At 45.8% G+C, this 19,222-nt stretch overlaps 1 protein-coding gene across 46 annotated transcripts in view; it reads left to right on the top strand.

Moving 5' to 3' along the window:
• Positions 1 to 19,222, top strand: part of ZNF254 (zinc finger protein 254) — an 85,772-nt gene that overhangs the window by 11,309 nt on the left and 55,241 nt on the right. For 5 of the 46 annotated variants that reach the window (XR_010138451.1, XR_010138452.1, XR_010138453.1 and 2 more), the window contains exons 3-10: positions 2,728 to 2,871; positions 2,985 to 3,419; positions 3,525 to 3,622; positions 4,093 to 4,160; positions 9,988 to 10,036; positions 11,261 to 11,437; positions 17,132 to 17,259; positions 18,931 to 19,116. The gene's annotated coding sequence lies outside the window, so the exon portion shown is untranslated. The other 41 variants (XM_063719405.1, XM_063719414.1, XM_063719400.1 and 38 more) reach the window with 41 other exon arrangements.

Here is a 19,222-nt window from a genome sequence, read left to right on the forward strand (position 1 = left end):
AAGAAACCACAGGATTCAAACAATGAAACCGTGTATTTTTTTTGCCTGAGAGTCACAATGTGAACAGCAGTTATTTCGCATATCTCATAGCTCTTCAGTGTAGAGGGAGTGGCTTCTGAACATAAGGTCATTGCACAGCAGGTGGGCAAACAGCTGGTGTGGCCTCCTGGAGGCTTCACCCAGTGCTGATTTCTTCTCTGCCTCTCCTTTTTGAGGTTCTATTTTTTTCATCTTTCATCTTTCCTCTTTTTTTTTTCCTTGAGATAGAGTCTTGCTCTGTTGCCCAGGCTGGAGTGCAATGGTGCAATCTCGGCTCACTGCAACCTCTGAATCCTGAGTTCAAGTGATTCTCATCCTTCAGCCTCTGAATAGCTGGGATTACAGTTGTGCACCATGATGCCTGGCTAATTCTTTGTATTTTTTTAGTAGAGACAGGGTTTTGCCATGTTGGCCAGTCTGGTCTCGAACTCCTGACCTCAAGTGATCCTCATGCCTTGGCCTCCCAAAGTGCTGGAATTACAGGTGTGAGCCACTGTGCCTGGCCTCCTTTCCTGTTTCCCTATTTTTTTTCTCCCTTTCTGTCTCTTTCTTTCTATGTGTCTTTCCCTCTGTTTCTCTCTTCCTTTTTTTTTTTGTTTTGTATTTCTCTCTTCTTCCTTCTCTCTTTCCCTTTGTTTCTTTTTAATTTTTTTTCCTTGTAGAACTTGGTTTCTTTTTTCCTTCCTTCCTACCTTTCTTTCTTCTTTTCTTCCCTCCTTTCCTCCCACCTGTTTTCTTTCCTACTACATGAGTGTGCTATCATGCCTGGCTAAATTTTTTATTTCTTGTAGTAGAGACGAGGCCTCGCTATGTTCCCAGGGCTGGCATCAAGCTCCTATGCTCAACTAGTTCTTCCATTTCAGCTTCCCCAAGTGTTGGGATTATAGGTTTGAGCCACCATGTTCTGCCCTCTTTTTATTTTCTTTTTCATTCTTCCTTTTTTTTTTGTTTTTGCTCTCTCTTGCTCTCTCTCTTGCTTGCTTGCTTGCTTCTTTCCTTCATTTCTTTCTTTATTCTACATTTTTCTTTTTTTCTTTTTTCTTTTTTTTTTTTTTGAGATGGAGTTTCACTCTTATTGCCCAGCCTGGAGTGCAATGGCGTGATCTCGGCTCACCGCAACCTCTACCTCCCTGGTTCAAGTAATTCTGCCTCAGCCTCCCAAGTAGCTGGGATTATAGGCATGTGCCACCATGCTCAGGTAATTTTGTATTTTTAGTAGAGATGGGGTTTCTCCATGTTGGTCAGGCTGGTCTCGAACTCCTGACGTCAGGTGATCTGCCCGCCTTAGCCTCCCAAAGTGCTGGGATTACACTTTTCTTTTTTTTTTTTTTGTGATAGAGTCTCGCTCTGTCACCCAGAGGTAGGTGGGAAGCTCTCAGACTTAGTCGCCAGAGGGACAGCTTTGGGCGTGAGTACCACACGTGGCCCGCAGGGTGGACCCAGTGGCTTCCCGGTCATGCCGTCAGGTGACCAGATGTGGGCTGCGAGCTGTGGCCAGTACTTGTGGCCGCTGGCCTCACATTTTGGTTGATCAGAGATTCAAAGCTTAGGAAGGAAGGTCAGCAGACTTAGAGGCCGGCCACTGAGGTGGGCCACCTTGGGGAGAATAAGTTTCCAACGGGGACAGCTTCAGGCCGCGAGCGCCACACGTGGCCCAGGGTGGAACCGGTGGGCTTCTGCCTCCACCATCAGCTGGCTTCTCCTTCTGGCTACCAGCTCTACAGGATGTCAGCCACAAGCGTAGGACTTGGTCGCCAGCTTAAAATGTTTAAGGGGGACCAGATGGCTGTCGCCGGTGCAGTACCGCTTAGGTCCACCAGAAAAGTTCAGTGATGGCTCACTGTGCCCTCCACCTTGCTGGGCTCATCCAGGTGATCCTCCCATTTTGGCCTCCCAAATAGCTGGGGATCTGGGGATAGTTCTGTGTTTTGTTTGTTTGTTTTTTTCTAGCCCCACCTTGAGTTTGTTTCCACAGTACATTGAGTTTTGTTGGTTTTTGTTTTTTGAGTTTTTTTTTCTCTCTCTCTCATGCTCCTTCCTGTACACTGAATTTGCTGTTGTTTTAGATTTCTTTCACCTAGGCTTAAGTGCGGTTACTTGATCACAGCTAACTACAGCCTCGACCTCCCTGGGCTCAGGTGATCCTTCTGTCTCAGACACCCTGCTTCCTTAGTAGCTGGGACTAAAGGTATACGGCACCACACTGGCATATTATTTTGCATATCTTGCTTTTTATTTTTGTAGAGATGAGGTTCCATCATGTTTTCCAGGCTGATCTCAAACTGCCACGGTCAAGCAATCTGCTGGCCTCGGCCTCTCAAGGTACTGAGCTTACAGGTGTGAGCCACCATGACTGGTTCTATCTCTGTCTGTCTACCTACCTAACTACCTACCTACCTACCTGTAATCAATCTATCATCTATCTCTCTTTTTTTTTGTTTGTTTTTTAAGAAGAGACGTGGTCTTGCTATGTTTTTCAGGCTCTGGTTTTATATATATATATATATATTTTTTAATTTAATTATTATTTTTTAATATAGGTGTTGTCTCACCATGTGGCCCCCAGGATAGTCTCAAACTCCTGGGCTCAAAGTATCCTCCCGCCTTGACCTCCCAAAGTGCTGGGATTACAGGCATGCACCACCGTGCACGATCTGGTCATATTTTTGATGTGTTGATTCTTTCCAGTCCAGATGTATAATCTCATCCCTGAACATTTCTGATGGTGTGATTATGACATGTGACTTTATCCGGCAACAGAGTGAGTTGATGCTCCCGCCTGAGCCCAGCCCACAGAAAGGATTGTGACATATCGTTGGACCCAGAATTGAGGTAATGTAACTATTCCACTGCCTTGGTACTGCCCACAGAAGACATTGTGACATATCGCTGGGTCTTGTACCCAGGTGGTGTGAATCTTCTCTCCTGCCTTGGCTCTTCCACAGGGGGCATTGTGTCATATCGCTGGGCCCCACACATAGGTTATGTGACTCTTCTGCCTGTGTCCTGCCCATGTGGCCCATTGTGACATACTGTTGGGTCCCAAACCTAGGTGATGTAACTCTACTGCTTAGGCCCTGCCTACAGAGGTCATTGTGACATATCCCTGCATCCATCACACAGGTAATGCAGCTCTCTTCTGCTTGGCCCCTGCTCACAGAAAGGATTGTGACGTATCACAGGGTTCAGCACCTAGCTAACATGACTTTTCTCCTCTTCCTAGGTTTTTGCCCACAGGGGATATTGTGACATGTCACTGGGCCTAATACTAAGGTGACGGTACTCTTTTGTCATGGCACTGCCCTCAGCAGGCGTGGTGATATATTACTGGGCCCAGAACAAATGTGATATGAGTTTCCTACCTGGACCCTGCCTACAAGGTGCATTGTAACATATCTGGGGCCCTTTGACTATTTTATTTTATTGTATTATATTTTATTTATTTTAATTTTATTTTTGAGAAAGAATCTCACTCTGTCACCTAGGATGGAGTGCAGTGGCGTGATCTCTGCTCGCTTCAACCTTTGCCTCCTGGGTTCAAGTGATTCTCCTGCCTCAGCCTCCTGAGTAGCTGAGACTACAGGTGTGTGCGCCACGTCTGGCTGATTTTTGTGTTTTTAGTAGAGACAAGATATCACCCTGTTGGCCAGGCTGATATCAAACTCCTGACCTCAGCCAGTCCACCCGCCTTGACCTCCCAATGTGTTGAGATTACAGGTGTGAACCATTGCTCTTGGCACCCTTTGAGTATTTTATGTGACTCTTCTCTCTTACCTGGACGTTGACCAAATGGGCCCAGCACCAAGGTGATATGACTCTCCTTTCCTGCCTGGGCCTTGCCCACAGAAGAGAGAGTGACTTACTGCTGAATTTAGCATACAGGTGATATGATTCTTCTGCTGACTCCCAGAAGTCACTATAACATATATCTGGGCCCATCGCTGAGGTTGTGTGACTCTCTTCTCCCTGGGACCTGTCCACAGTAGGGATTGTGACATATTGCTTGGCCAAGCACCTACATTGTGTGACTTTTTATTTATTTATTTTTTTAAGACAGAGTTTCGCTCTTGTTGCCCAGGCTGGAGTGCAATACCACGATCTTGGCTCAGCTGGGATTACAGGTATGTGCCACCGCACCCAGCAAATTCTTTTTATGTTTTCAGTAGAGATGGGGTTTCTCCATGTTAGTCAGGCTGGTCTCGAACTCCCAACCTTAGGTGATCCACCTGCCTTGGCCTCTCAAAGTACTGGGATTCCAGGCGTAAGCCACTGCACCTAGCTTTGATATGACTGTCTTCTTATGCCAGGGCCCTGCCGACTAGAGTGATTTTGACACATAGCTGGGGCCAGCTCAAATGTTATGTGACTCCACACTTCTTCCTGAGCCCTATCTGTGAGGGGCACTTTGTCTTATCTCTGAGACCGTTAATTAGGTAATATAACTTTTTTTTTTGAGACAGAGTCTGGCTCTGTCGCCCTGGCTGGAGTGCAGTGGTGTGATCTTGGTTCACTGCAACTTCCGCCTCCTGGGTTCAAGTGATTCACCTGCCTCAGCCTCCTGAGTAGCTGGGATTACAGGTACACGTGCCACCACGCCCAGCTAATTTTTGTATTTTTAGTAGAGACGAAGTTTCACCATGTTGGCCAGGCTGGTCTCGAACTCCTGACCTCAAGTGATCCACCTCACCTGCCTTGGCCTCCCAAAGTGCTGGGATTACAGGCATGGGCCACCACACCCGGCCAATATAACTCTTTTGTTTGGACTGTCTTCTTGGGGTATTGTGATATATTGCTGGGCCCAGAATCCAGGTGATGTGACTCTGCTGTTCCATCTCTGCACAAAAAGGGATTGTGACGTACCACTGGGTCAAGAACCTAGATGAGGTGCCTCTCCTCTCCAGCCTGGGACCTGCACACATTGTGTACTAAGACGTATCACTGAGTCTAACACCTAGGTAATGCAACTCTCCTGCATGGGCCCTGCCCATAGGAGTATTATGAAATATCTTTCTATTAATCACCTAGGTGATGCGACACTCGTCTTCTACCTGGGAACTGCCAAAACAAGTATTGGTACATATCACCGGGCCTAGCACATAGGTGATGTGACTCTTTTCTCATGCATGGGCTCTGCGAACTGGGGTGTTTGTTACATATAGTTGGGCCTAAACCCTAGGTCGTGTGATTCTTTTATTTTCCTGAGCTGTACTCACAGAGAGCATTTTGACATATTTTTGGGCCATAATTTGGATGATATGACTCTCTTGGATGGGCCCTCCCCGGAGTGGGAATTGTGACATATTGCTGAGCCCATTATATAGGTGATGTGACTGTCTTGCATGGGCCCTCCACATAAGGGGTAGTGTGACATATTGCTGAGCCCAGTAGGTGATGTGACTCTTCTCTATGGTTTGGGCTTTGCCCAAGCAGGGACTGTGATGTGTTGCTGGACTCACCACCTATGTGTTGTGACCCTCCTCTTCTGCCTAAGCCCTGCATGCGTTGTTTGTTGTGACATGCCTGGATTCAACACCTAGGTGATACAACTTTATGGCATGGGAACCACCCACAGAAGTATTGCATTATCTTTCCATCACCTAGGTGATGTGACCCTTTTATTTTTCCTGTTTCTGGCATATTTTGGGTGTAGTGACATATCATTGAGTTCAACACCCATGAAATGGGAGGCTTCAGCCTGAGCCCAGCACATAAGTGGCCTTGTGACATATCTTTGCATTCATTATCTAGGAGATTTAACCGCCCTTTTCTGCCTGCACCCTCACCACTGGGAAGATTGTGGCAAATCACCAGTCTCAGCAATCAGGTGATGTGTTTTTCCTGCCTGGTCCTTGCCCACAGATCATTGTAACATATCACTGGGCCTAGCATCCAGGTTATGTGACTCTGCTGACTGTATTCTGCTTTCAAGAGGAGATTGTAACATATCCCTAATCGAGCACCCAGGTGGTGTGATACTTCTGCCCTATCCCTGCCCTCAGAGATGATTGTGACATATTGCCCCAAAAGGCAGGTTATGTGAGTCTTCTGGTCAATCCCTATTCACTGGTGGGATTGTGATGCATCTCTTATCCAAACTTATAGGGACAATATGACTCTCATACCTCTAAACAACCAACAGCAGATACACTATCTCTCATAGCCAGGGTCAGGAAAATGAGTAATGTCTTGGGTTTCTTCTTTGTATGAAGGTCATAAAGAATTAACACTCTGTCACATACTGTGTAAAGTCGTCAAGAGGTACAGGGAATGTCCTAACAGAACTCAGCACACAGGGGAGGTTGTGACACTCATATGCATAGCCTGCCAACAGTAAAGACTGTCATCCTTCCACATCAACACAGCTCACTGTTGAGGTTCTGAATCTCACACCCAGATGCAGTCGAAAGTTAGAAAATTAAATCTCATGTTAATTCGATCCATAGAGAGGTTAGTGTCTCTGAGACCAAGATTCAGCACACCTGTGAGTCAGTGACTTCATTAAAATGACACAATTTGCAGGAAGGATTGAAGTTCTCATGCACAAATCCAGACCATCATTGAGACTGTCACTCAGGTACTTACACCCAACATACAGAGGGTATTATGGCTCATACCTAGAACTAAGAAATGTGTGAAATTGTTAATCTCATATCTCGAACTTAATTCAGGTGTGTTTGTGACATACACCTTTTTTAAGCACCTAAGTAATTTGTCTCTCCTGCCTGGGCCCAACGTACAGATGGGATTGTGACATATTTCTGGACCCAGCATTTAGGTGATGTGAATCTATTCTCTTGTCTTAGTGCTTTCCACAGAGAACACTAGATATATCACAGGGCCTAGTGCCCAGGTGGTATGACTTTCCTCTACTTCCTAGGCTTTTCCTAAGAAGGGATTGTAATATATTGCTGGGTCAGAACCTAGGTCGTGTGACTCTCCTCTGCTGCCTGGTTCCTCTTGTACATTGTATATTGTGACGTGTGGCTTGTTCTAACACCTCGGTGATGTGAATCTCCTGCATGGGCCCTGTCCACAGAGGTATTATAACATATCTTTTTATTCATCACCTAGATGATGTAAATCTTTTCTGTCTGGGCCTTGCCAAAAGGGAGGATTGCAGCATATCACTGGACCCAGCACCTAGGTGATGTGATTCTCCTGTTTTCCCTGGGCCTCAAATATTTTGGATATTGTAAAATATTACTAGGCCCACTACCTATGGGATTGCATACTCCTGCCTGGGCTCTGCCCACAGGGACCTGGTGACATATATCTGCATCCATGACTTAAAAGGTGACACTTCTTGCCTGCACCATGCCCTGCACAGGAAAGATTGTGACATATCCTTGGAACCAGACACCAGGTGATATGGCTTTTCTGTCTCTGTCTTGCCCCCAGGGAGCACTGTGACATAGTGCTGAGCTCAGCACCCAGGTGATGTGACTCTGTTGCCTGTGCTGTGCTTTCAGGAGATAATTGTAACATATCCCTGGTTGAGCACCCAGGTGATGTGATACTCCTGCTTGTTTCCTTCCCTCAGGGAAGATTGTGAGATACCTTGGCTGAAATCCCAGGTGATGTGACTCTCTTGCTAACTCCCTACCTACAGGTTAAATGGTGACATATACTATAGTCAGCTTATAAGTGGAATGATGACTCTCATACCTCAAGTCAGCTATTGGAAGAAATACTGTCTCTCATAGCTCGACTTAGATAAATGAGTCACATCCTTGGTCTTCTCTTTTTACGAAGGTCATAAAGAATTGCCACACTCTAACATATTGTATAATGCCCTCGAGTGTTACAAATGTGTTATCCCAGGGCACACAGCACAAAGGTGAGATTGTTTCTTATGTTCACACCTCACCAATTATTAGGATTATCACCCTCACACAGGGAAAGAGCCCATGGCTGAAGTCTTGAATCTCAAATGCAAACAGAATCTCAAATGCAAACAGAATCTCAAATGCAAACACTGTCCACAGTTGGAATTGTGACTCTCATATATGAGCCTCCAACCTCAGTTGAGATGGTGACACATTTCTAAACTCAGAACATAGCAGATGAGGACTCTACTCTTAAACCCAACAAACTAAGAGAGATGTTGACTAATACCTGGGCTTAGGGCCACAAGTATGGTCATGGGTGCTTACAAACATGATTTTAGAGTAAATTGTGCCTCTCATTTATACTGGATAAAGCCTTTGAGTAGTATAGTGTACTAACCAGGCACAGTGGCTCACGCCTGTAATCCTAGCACTTTGGGAGGCCGAGGTGGGTGAAATGAGGTCAGGAGTTCGAGACCAGCCTGACCAACATGTTGAAACCCCATCTCTACTAAAAAATACAAAAAATTAGCTGGGCATGGTGGTGGGCACCTGTAATCCCAGCTACTCAGGAGCCTGAGGCAGGAGAATCGCTTCGGCCTGGGAGGTGGAGGTTGCATTGAGTTGAGATCATGCCACTGTACTCCAGCCTGGTCATAGTGCGAGACTCTGTCTCACCAAAAAAAAAAAAAAGGAGTGTACTAACAAGACCCAGCACACAGAGGAGATTTTCTTTTTTTTCTTCTTCTTTTTTTCTTTTGAGATGAAGTCTTGCTCTGTCACCCCAGCTGGAGTGCAGTGGCGTGATCTCAGCTTACTGCAACCTCTGCCTCCGGGTTCAAGTGATTCTCCTACCTCAGCCTCTTGAGTAGCTGGGATTACAGGCACACACCACTATGCCCAGCTAATTTTTCTATTTTTGGTAGAAACAGGGTTTCACCATGCTGGCCAGGATGGTCTCAATCTCCTGACCTCGTGATCTGCCTGCATCAGCCTCCCAAAGTGCTGGGATTACAGGTGTGAGCCACTGCAGCCGGCCTGGAGATTTTCACTGTTATATGGACACCCATCAAACAGTATACATCATCATATTCTCACATAAACACAGCCAACTTTTGAAGTTCTGGATCACACATAGAGGAAGTCAAAGGTGGAAAAATGGACCTGTGGATCCAGTCCACAGGTGAGTTGGTGACACTCAGAGCAAGATTCAGCACACCTATGAGGCTGTGACTTCACTAATTAGACAAAGTCCACAGGAGGAGTATAGGCTGTCAGGTACAAATTTAGTCCACTGTTGACACTGTAACTCCTGTTCTTAGACACAACATATAGGAAGGGTTAACCTCCTTTACCTAAAACCAGAACATGTGTGGGATTGTTAATTTCATCTCTGCACCTTCCCACAGGTTTAATTGTAACATTTTTCTCTGCCCAACACCTGAGTGATCTGACTCTCTTGCCTAAGACCAGCCCACAGATGGAATAGTGACATATTGCTAAACCCAGAACTGAGGGGATATGATTCTATTTTTCTGCATTGGTGCTGCTCACAGTGGACATTGTGACATATCACTGGACCTTACACTTAAATGATGTGAGTCTCCTCCCCTGCCTTGGCACTGCCTACAGAAGGCATTGGGACATGTCTCTGAGCCCTACACCCAGGTTATGTGACTCTCCTGCCTGTTCCCCGACCACATCAGCAATTGTGACATATTGCTGGGTTCGACACCCTGGTAATGTAACTCTGCTGCCAAAAAGGAGCATTATGACATATATTTCCACTCATTACCCAGGTGATATGACTCTCTTCTCCTGCCTGGTCCCTGCTCACAGAGGGAATTGTGACATACCCCTTGGCTCAGTACCAAACAAGTGTGATTCTTCTTCCATCATAAGTTCTGCATGATAAGTTCTGGAGACTGAGACATATTGTGGAGCTCTGTGCCAATGTGACATTACTGTTTTGCTTTGGCCTGGACCTCAAAAGGCATTGTGACATATTGCTGGGCCCAGCAACATGGTGACATGAGTCTCCTGTATGGACCATGACAACAGAGCATTGTGACATATCTTTAAGAGCATCAACTATTTGATGTGACTCTCCTTTTCTACCAAGGTTTCCCCACAATGAGAGATTGTGACGTATCTTCTGGCCCAGAAATCAGGTATGTGTTTCTCCTGCCTGAGCTTTGCTCATAGGGAGCATTGTGACATATCACTCGTCTCAGCACCCAGGTGATGTGACTGTACTGTCTGTGCCCTGGTTTCAGGAGGAAATTTAACATATCCCTGACTGAGCACCCAGGTTTTAATTCTTCTGCCTGGTGCCTTCTCTCAGAGAAGATTGTGACATATACCTAGCCTATTACCCAGATGATATAAGTCTCCTGCTCACTCCCTATCCACAGGGGAGATTGTAATATACATCTTTTTTCAGATCGTAGGTGCAATGTTGGCTCTCATATCTGAAATCAGTCAATAGGTGACATACTATCTCTTATATGTGGGCTTAGGTACATGGGTAAGATTCTCACTCTCCTCTTTTTAGGAAGGTCAGAGAAAATTACACTCTCTCACATATTGTATAAAGCCCTCAAGTGGTACACAGAGTGTCATAACGGCTCTAGAAAACAGATGGGATTGTGATTTATGTATGCACACTTTGCCAGTTGTTAAGATTATCACCCTCATCCATGGACAAAGCCTACTGGAGAGGTCTTAAATCTTACATGTGGATGCAGTGCAGAGTTGAATTTGTGACTGTCGTATGTGAACATCAGGCAACAGCTGAGGTGGTGACTCATTAGTAAGCCTAGTTTATAGGCAGGCGACAACTCTCATATCTGGACCCAGTCATTATAGAGGTGTTAACTCTCATCTGGGCATAGAGCCACAGGTACGATCATGGGTCGATACCAGCACAATTGTCTCCCAGTCACAAAAGATTGCGACTCTCATGGGAACCTTATAAATTCCTCGGTTGGTACAGAGAGTGTTCTAACTAGGCTCATTGTACAGTTGAGGTTTTGACACTCATGCACACCCAGCCGACAGTAAAGATTGTCCTCTTTTCACATGAATACAATCCACTGGATGTTCTGAATCTCATATCCAGAGACAGTTGCAAGTTGGAAAATTTACTCTTATAAGTGAATCCAGTCCAAAGTTTAGTTAGTGACTTTCAGACCAAGATTGAACACACTGTTAGTCTGTGATTCCACTAAGGTGACACAGCCAGTAAGAGGGATTGAGTCTCTCATTCAGTGATTCAATTCATTCTAAAAATGTGACTTGTGTACTTGGATTTAACATACAGGAGGTGTTGACTCTCATACCAAGAATTGGGGTATACACAGGATTGTTAGTCTCATCCTTGGTCTTTCCTTCAGGTGCGGTTTTGACACACTTCTGCCCAGCAGCTGAGTATTGTGATTCTTCAGAATTGGCCCAGCCTACAAATAGGATTGTGCCACACTGCTGGACCCAGCACCTAGATGATGTAACTATTCTCCTGCCTTGGTGCTACTCAAAAAAGACATTAACATATCTCAGAGCCTTGCATCCAGGTAATGTGAGTCTCCTCTTCTGCCTTGCTGCTGCACACAGAAGTGGGTTATGTACAGGATTGTTAATTTCATTTGGACCTTCCTGCATGTGTGATTGTGACACATGCCTCTGTGTAGAACCCAAGTGAGTTTCTCTCCTGCTTGGATTTAACCCACAGATGGAATCGTGACATATCGCTGGACCAGAAACTAGGTGATGTGACTCTATTTTCTTGCCTCTGTGCTTTCCACATTAGGCATTGGGACATATCACTGGGCCTTGCATCCAGGTGATGGGAGTTTTCTTTTTCTTTCTTTCTTTGTTTTTTGTTTTTTTTTTTTTGAGACAGAGTTTCGCTCTTGTTACCCAGGCTGGAGTGTAATGGCGCAATCTTGGCTCAAGGCAACCTCCGCCTCCTGGGTTTAAACAATTCTGTCTCAGCCTCCCAAGTAGCTTAGATTACAGGCATGCGCCACCATGTCTGGCTAATTTTTGTATTTTTAATAGAGACAGGGTTTCTCCATGTTGGTCAGGCTGGTCTCGAACTCCTGACCTCAGGTGATCCACCTGCCTTGGCCTCCCAAAGTGCTGGGATTACAGTCGTGAGCCACCGTGCCCGGCCAGTGATGGGAGTTTTCTCTCCTGCTTTGGTGCTGACCACAGTAAGCATTGTAAAATATTGCTGCCATCACCCCTAGATCATGTTAACTCTCCTCTGCTTTGCCCACGTGGTTCATTGTGACATATTACTGGGTCTAAAACCCAGAAAATGTAACTCCCTTATTTAGGTTCTGCCTGCAGGAGCCATTGTCACACATCTCTGTGCTCACCACCCAGGTGATGTGACTGCCTTTTACTGCCTAGTTCCTTCTCACAAAACATCTTGTGGCATATTGCTAAGCCCAGTACCTGGCTGGTGTGACTCCTCTCCTTTCTAGGTTCCACCTGCAGCAAAGATTGTAACATACCGCTGGGCCCAACAGCATAATGACATTATTCTTTTGCCTTGGGCCTGCCCTCAGAAGGCACTATAAAATATTCATGGCCCCAGCGCCAAGGTGATGTGTGTCTCCAGCTTGGATCCTGCCCACAGAGGGCATTGTGACATACCTCTTGGCCCATCAGATGTTTAATATCCCCTCCCATTTCCTACCCTGTGTTTGCCTATAAGAGACATTGTCACATGTTCCTGGGCCCAGCACCTAGGTGATGTCTTCCTGAGACCTGTCCATATGGGGATTGTGATATATCGTGTGGCCCAGAACTTACTTGATGCAACTCTCCTCTCATGACTAGGCCCTGCTCACAGGTGTGATTGTGACACATAGCTTGGCCTAGCCCCTAGGTTATGTTACTCTCCTCTTATTCTTCAGTCATTTTCACAGGGAGCATTGTGACATATTGCTAGACTGAGAACTTAGGTGATGTGACTCTCCTCTACTACTTGGAATATTCCCAAAAAGAGAGTTTGATATATTGCTTAGCCAGGATCCTAGGTGATGTTACTCTTTTCTCCTGCCTAAACCCTGCATACATTGTGTATTTTGACACATCACTGGGGCCACAACCTAGGTGATGTAACTCTCCTGCATGGGCTTTGCCTACAGGGGTATGATGATGTATCTTTTCTTTCATCACCTGAGTGGTGTGACTCTCCACTTATGCCTGGGTCTTGATGAAAGAGGAATTGTGACATATCCCTGGCCCTAGCACTTAGGTGATGTAACTTGCCTTTATTGCCAGGGCATGGCATATTATGAATATCGGACGTATCTCTGGGACTGACACCTAGGGGATGAGAGGTTCCTGCCTGGGCCCTGCCCACAGGAGGCTTTGTGGCATGTCTCTGGCCTCATTACCTAGAAAGATGTGACTCTTCTCTTCTACCTGCATTCTTCCCACAGAGAAGATTGTGACATCACTGGATCCAGCAATTAGAAAATGTTTCTCTCCTGCCTGAGCCTTGCCCACAGGAATATTGTGACATATCCTTGGGCTCAGCACCCAGGTGATGGAACTCTGCCACCTGTGCCCTGTCTACTTAGGCTATTATGAAGCTGGTTTCAATACCCAGGTGATGTCACATTCCTGCCAGGCCACTGCCTTCCAGGGATATTGTTACATACCATTGTGCCAATCACCAAGGTGATGTGAATCTTTTCACCTGCCTAGTCCTTGTTCACTGGGGGATAATGATATCTATTGCTGGTTTCAGCACCGAGCTGATATGACTTGCCTCTTCTTCATAGATTCTGCTCACAAAAAACTAAAACATCACTAGGCCTATCACTGAAATTATTTTGCCTGGCCCTGCCCTTAAAAGACATTGTGACATACTACAGTGCCCAGCATCAATGTGATTTGTCTCCTGCCTAAACCCTGCCTACTGGGGGCATTGTGACATATCTCTTGGCCCATCAACTATTTGATGTGACTCTACTTTCTTACCTGGGCTTTGCCAATAGTAGAACTTGTGACCTATCTCTGGGCCCAGCACCTAGATGTTATGACTCTCCTGCCTGGTCCATGTGCACAAAAAAGAGAGTGACTTATACTAGGATCAACACACAAATGATTCTATTCTTCTGCATGATCCCAGCCCACATGGCTTATTTTGACATCTCTAGGTTCATCATCTAGATGATGTGACTCTCCTTTTCTTCCTGGGAACTGTCCATAATGAGGATTGTGACACATCACTTGGCCCAGCACCTATGTGATATGACTCCTTTCTTTTGCCTGGGTCTATCAGTTTGGGTGATTGTGTCATATAGCTTTACTTAGCACCTTGATTGTGTGACTCTCCTGTTTCTCCTGAGTCCTACCCACAGAGGTCATTGCAACGTATCCCTGAGCCCCTAATTTAGGTAATTTGACTCCTGCCCGGGCCCTACCCTCAGTGATTTTTGTGACATAGTTTTTGACTCAGCACCTAGGTAACGTGATGCTTCTCCACTGCTTGGACTCTGTCACAGAAGGTATTGTGATGTATCACTGGGCCTGACACCTAGGTGAAGGTACTGTCTTCTCCTGCCTGGGCCCTGCATAAATTGTATATTTTGACATTTCACTAGGTTCAACACGTAGGTGATTCAACTCTCTCACATGGACCGTGAGCATGGGGTTATTGAGACATTTATTTTTGTTCATCACCTAAGTGATGTGACTCCTCTCTGATCCCTGTCAAAAGGAAAGATTGTGACATATCACTGGAACCAGAACTTAGGTGATGTGACTCTTCTGTCTAACAACCACATATTTTGGTTATTGTGACATTTCACTGGGCCAAACACCTCAGCCCTGTCCACAGGGGTTCTTGTAACATATATCTGCATCCATTACATAAAAGATGTGATGCCTTTTCTACCTGCGCCCTGCCCACAGGAAAGGTTATAACACACTGCAGGGCCCAGCCACCAGGTGACGTGTCTCTCCTGCATGTGCATAACTTTCAGCAGAAAATTGTAACATGCCACTGGTTGAAAACCCAGATGATGTGACTCTCCTGCCTTTTCACAGCCCTCAGGGAAAAAAAATACATATAATTTGCCCAGCATCCAGGTGATGTCACTCTCCTGGGTGGTTTGTGCCAAGAAGTTGGTTGGTAACATATATCTCGGCCCAGCTCACAGGTTTGATGGTGACCTTAATACCTCATACCAGCCAATAGAAGAGATACTGTCTCTCACAGGTAGGCTTAGAAAGAGGAGTAAAATTCCTGGCTGGGTGTGGTGGCTCACGCCTATAATCCCAGCACTTTGGGAGGTAGAGGTGGATGGATCACTTGATGTCGGGAGTTCAAGACCAGCCTGACCAACATGGAAAAACCCTGTCTCTACTAAAAATACAAAAAATTAGCCAGGCATGGTGGCACGTAACTGTAATCCCAGCTACTCGGGAGGCTGAGGCAGGAGAATCGCTTGAACCCAGGAGGTGGAGGTTGTGGTGAGCTGAGATCACACCGTTGCACTCCAGTCTGGGCAACAAGAGCGAAACTCTGTCTCACAAAAAAAAAAAAAAAAAAAAGAAAAAGGAGTAAAATCCTGGTCTCTTCTCTGTATGAAGGTTATAGAGAATTACCACTCTCTTGTATATTGTGTAAAGCACTCGGATGGTACAGAGCATGTCTTCTGTACCATAGGACCCAGCAAACAGGTTAGATCATGTTTCATGTAAGCACACCCTGCCAGTTTTTAGGATTGTCATCCTCACACATGAAAGAGCCCACTGACTGATGAGGTCATAATTCTCATGGATGGATGCAGTCCATAGTTAAAATTGTGACTATCATAGTGAACATGTGGCCACACTTGAGATGGTGAATCATTTCTAAACCCAGCTCATAGTGGTGAGGACTCTCCTCTCTGGACCCAGACAATTGGAGAGATGTTGAATGTCATACCTAGACTTGGTGTTCAGAGCAGTTTGCAACTCTCAGGCACACCATATATAGTCCACAAGAGAGTGCCCTGACAGAGAGAAGCACACAGGTGAGACTGAAATTTATATTCACACCCAGTCAATACCAAAGATTGTCATCCACTTAAACACACTCTTCTTTTGAGGTTCTGAATCTCACTTTTGGAGGCAGTTGAGTGTTGGAAAATTGACTCTCATTTGTGGATTTTTGTCCACAGTTGGGTTAGTGACTCATTAACCAAAATTCAACACACCTTTGTGACTGCAACTTCACTAAGGAGCATAATTTATTTATTTTGAGATGGAGTTTTGCTCTTGTTACCTAGGCTGGAGAGCAGTGGCACGATCTTGGCTCACTGCAAACTCTGCTTCCTAGGTTCAAGTGATTCTCCTGCCTCAGCCTCCTGAGTAGCTGGGATTACAGGTGCCCACCACTACGCCAGCTAATTTTTTGTATTTGTAGTAGAACTGGGGTTTCACCATGTTGGTCAGGCTGGTCTTGAACTCCTGATCTCAAGTGATCCGCTTACCTCGGCCTCCCAAAGTGCTGGGATTACAGGTGTGAGCCACCTTGCCCAGACTAAGGCACATAATTTGCAAAAGAAATTGAGGCTCTCATGCACAAATCCAGTCCACCATTGAGACTGTGACCCCTGTACTTAGACCCAAAATGCAGGAAGTGTTGACTGTCATCCCTTGACTCAGGACATGAGTGTAATTGTTAATGTCATCACAAGACCTTTCTACAAGTGTCATGTGACATACATCTTAGCCCAGCATCCGAGTTATTTGTCTTTTCCTGGGCCCAGTCCACAGTGCCATATCACCGGGCCCAGACCCTTGGTGATGTGATTCTATTCTGCCTTGATACAGCCGACAGTGGTCATTGTGACATATTGCTGGGTGTTGCACCCAGGTGGTGTGAGTCGGCTCTTCTGCCTTGGTGCTGCCCACAGATGTATTGTGACATATTGCTGGGCCTATGTTATGTTAATCTTTTGCTTGTGCCCTAAACACATAGGCTGAGTCCAACGACCAGGTGATGTAACACTTCATCCTGGACCTGTCTACAGAGGGGATTGTAATATATGTCTTCACCAATCACCCTGTAAATGTGACTTACTTTTCCTGCCTGTCCCTAGTCACAGGGGGTACTGGGACATAGTGTTGGGCCCAGCACCTAGCTGATGTGACACTTTTTTTTAGGTTCTGCTCACAAAAGAGATTATGACATGTGACTGTGCCTAACACTAAGGTGATGTTACTTTTTTTTTTTGCTTTGGCTCTGCCCTTAGAAGGCATTGAGACATACGGCTGGGCTCAGCACTAAGAAGATGTGAGTCCTCTGCCTGAAGCCTGACCACAGGGAGCACTGTGACATATTTCTTGACCCATTACAATCTCTCCTATGGGCAAAACTGAGGTAAATGCCCGTTTTACCTACGATATTTCTTGTCCCATTACAATCTCTCCTATGGGCAAAGCTGAGGTAAATGCCCGTTTCACCTACATGATGTGACATTCCTCTTCTGCCTGGGCCATGCCCACAGAATAGAGAGTGACGTATTGGTGGGGCAAGCAAAACAGTGGTGTGATTATTCTGCCTGGTCCCTGCACACAGGAGTCACTGTGATATATGTTTGGGCCTCCCACCTAGACGATGTGACTCTTTTCTTCTGGGGTTTGTCCACAGTGGGAATTGTGATATGACACGACATAGCTCCTATGTGATGTGACTCTCTCATTCTTGGCCTCTTTCCACTGGGGTGACTGGAACATAAAGCTGAGCCCAGCACCTAGGCTGTGTCTTCCTTTATAAGTGCTACCCACAAAGGACATTGTGATATATCTCTAGGCTTCTCACCTAGGTAATGTGACTTTTTTTACCTAGGCCCACCCCTCAGGAGTATTGTGAAATACTGCTGGACCAAGATCCTAGATGATAGGAGTCTCTGCTACTGCTTGGGGTGTGCTTAAGAAGAAATCGTGATGTGCATTTGGGCTCATCCAGCACCTAAGTGATGTTACTCTCCTCTTGTGCCTGAGACCTGCATGCATCATGTTTTTTTGTGTTTTTTGTTTGTTTGTTTGTTTGTTTTTGAGATGGAGTTTTGCTCTTTTTGCCCAGGCTGGAGTGCAATGGTGCAGTCTCAGCTCACCAAAACCTTCATCTCAGTTCAAGCAATTCTTCTGCCTCAGCCCCCCGAGTATCTGGGATCACAGGCATGTGCTACCAAGCCCGGTTAATTTTTCTATTTGTAGTAGAGATGGGGTTTCTCCATGTTGGTCAGGCTGGTCTCGAACTCCCAACCTCAGGTGATCCACCCACCTCGGCCTCCTAAAGTGCTGAGATTACCGGTATGAGCCACTGCACCTGGCTGGCATCATGTATTTCAATATGTCTCTGGGTCCAGCAACATGATGATGAGACTTTCCTGTTTGGGCTCTCACACAGAACTATTCTGACATATCTTTTCATTCATTATCTTGGCGATTTGACTTTTCTGTTCTGCTTGAGCACTGCCAAAAGAAAAATTTGTGGCAGATCACTGGACCTAGCACCTAGGTGATATGGCTCTTCTCACTTGCCTGAGACCTGCATATTTTGGTTATTGTGACACATCACTGAAACAAACACCTAGGGGTTGGAAGGCTTCTGCCTGAGCCCCTCCCATAGAGGGCCTTGGAATATATTTTTTTATCCATCACATGGGAGATGAAACCCTCTACTTCTACCTGCATTCTTCCTATAGAGAAGATTGTGATATATTGCTGGGCCCAGGAACCAGGTGTTTTGTCTATCCCTTTCTGGGCTTTGCCTACGGTGAGCTTTGTGACACATTTAGGTGTTTTGTCTAAGCCCTTTCTGGGCTTTGCCTACAGTGAGCCTTGTGACACATTTAGCTGAGCCCAGCGCCCAGGTGATCATACTCTTCTTCCTGTGCCCTGCTTTCAGGAGAGGATTATAACATCTCTGGTTGAGAACTCTGTGATGTGACTCTCCTTGCTGGTGCATGCTGTCAGGGAAGATTGTGACATAACCCTGGCCCGGCACACAGTTGATGTGACTCTTGTGCTTGTTCTCTACCCACAGGTGGAATTGTGACATATAACTTGGCCAAGCACACAGATGTAATGGTGTGGTGACTCTCATACCTAGAACTGGGACCTGTGCGGGATTGTTAATTCATTACTGGACATTCCTGTGGGTGTGATTGTTACATATGCCTATGTTCAGCACCCGAGTGATTTGATTTTGCTGCCTGGTCTCAGTCCAAAGGTAAGATTGTGATTTATTGCTGAATCCAGCACCTTGGTGATTTGACTGTCCTCTTTTTTTGTGGGAGGGATCCTGCAAATTTTGGGTATTGTCAATTATTGCTGAA

The sequence above is a fragment of the Pongo abelii genome, chromosome 20 (assembly GCF_028885655.2).
Source record: "Pongo abelii isolate AG06213 chromosome 20, NHGRI_mPonAbe1-v2.0_pri, whole genome shotgun sequence".
Taxonomy (NCBI): Eukaryota; Metazoa; Chordata; class Mammalia; order Primates; family Hominidae; genus Pongo; species Pongo abelii.